This window comes from Gorilla gorilla, chromosome 22 (assembly GCF_029281585.2).
Source record: "Gorilla gorilla gorilla isolate KB3781 chromosome 22, NHGRI_mGorGor1-v2.1_pri, whole genome shotgun sequence".
NCBI lineage: Eukaryota > Metazoa > Chordata > Mammalia > Primates > Hominidae > Gorilla > Gorilla gorilla.
Genome location: NC_073246.2, coordinates 18026354 through 18027932, shown reverse-complemented (window position 1 = coordinate 18027932; position 1579 = coordinate 18026354). Strand labels below are relative to the sequence as shown.

The window sequence follows — 1579 nt, the reverse complement described above, 5'->3', positions numbered from 1 at the left end:
ATTTCTGAATTTTAGCCATAAATAAAAATTGAAAAAAGCTAAAAAACATCTAGAGCAAAATGTAATAGGAAAAGTTTAAAATTTAATTATAATTATTTTACAAATAAAACTCCAGATTCAAATGGGCAAACTCAAGAGCAAACAACTCACTAAATAAAGAATATCATTTTAATAAACACACATTAAAAATGTTTAACCTCAATTGTATCTCAAATACTAACTGTAAACTCAGTCATATAATTGCTTACTGAAGGAGTAAAATTAAATTAAATGATGCATGCTTTGGCAGAAAATATCTTAAAATTGGCACAATCCAGAGAAAATAAACATGTCCTCTTTTAAGGATGACACAGAAAATCATGAAGCATTTCATTAAAAACAAAAAAGCACTAAAAAGAGGAACACGAGTCTCAGTTAATGAAAAAAAGCTAAAATCATAATAAAGTAATTCACCAAAACATGAAGTAATTTGGCAGTTACTGTAACTGCAAGAAGAATTCCCATGATTAATTCAAATCAATGCAACAAACATTTAATGTTTACTTAGTATGTGTTAGTCCTTGTTCTAATGTTATAGAGAAGTAAATAAATACAACAGTAATAAATACACTCTCCTAGTTCTCCAGGAGGCTATGATCTTCTTTGAGTCTGGAAGTGGGACAGTAAAATACAAAGACTAAAGAAAGTATAATTAAATGTAATGCATAATAGTGGAGTATAACCAAAACTGATATACATACTATATTATGAGATAGAAATTGTTTTAAACTCTTTTTTGAAAAACTTTGGCATTTCATATTATGAGCCGTAAATATTTCCAAGCCATTTATTCAGTAATTCTATTTCTGGAAATGTAGTCCAAGAAAATACATTCAAAAGGAGAAAAGATCACAATGCAAGGTTGTTCAGGCAGTACAAAACTGGAGAGTGTTTCTTGGAAAATTGATTATATTTAATAATAATTATGAAGACCCTAGCAACCAAGGGGAAAATTTTAAGACATATTTAAAAAATGAGATGCGTAAGTTTAGTATTCTGATAAATATGTTTAAAAGTATCCATTTGGAAAAAATCTGGAAGCAAATAACATAGTAGAGACACATATGCCAGGATTCAGGGTAGCTTTCATTTATATTCAACATTTTATTGCTTGCCAAAAATATAGACTTCCCCTGGGCAAACATTCTCTCAAGCTGTTTAATGCTATTGGATTCTTTAATAATTAAGACAATGTAAACAAAGGAGTTTTAGACCCTTTGCTAATACAAATTTTAGAACCCTAGATTCCCACTGTTCCATTTTCCCAGAGATTCTTTTAGATTTACATCTTAACAAGTTAACCAGTTAACTGCTGGAGAACTGGGTAACAGAGAAGATACTTAATAGAGGGAGGGCCTCCGAGGCTTTGGTCTGCCCTGCATTTAGTTCCTTGAAACTGGATTCCTGTCTCTCGTCCTTCCAAACCTGGAGTAAAATTGGAGGACTGAATTTCACCCAATATTGAAGAATCAGAGGCAACGTGGTTTTGTCCAATTATATGGGGAAAAGGAAAAGTGGAACACCATATTAGGTGTTGTGT

At 31.2% G+C, this 1579-nt stretch overlaps 1 non-coding gene across 1 annotated transcript; it reads left to right on the top strand.

Annotated features, from left to right (window-relative positions):
• Nucleotides 1-277: 277 nt before the first annotated feature.
• On the top strand, nucleotides 278-379 carry LOC115931883 (U6 spliceosomal RNA). Its single transcript, XR_004068308.1, has one exon. It is a non-coding gene; the product is annotated as a U6 spliceosomal RNA (small nuclear RNA).
• Nucleotides 380-1579: the final 1200 nt, after the last annotated feature.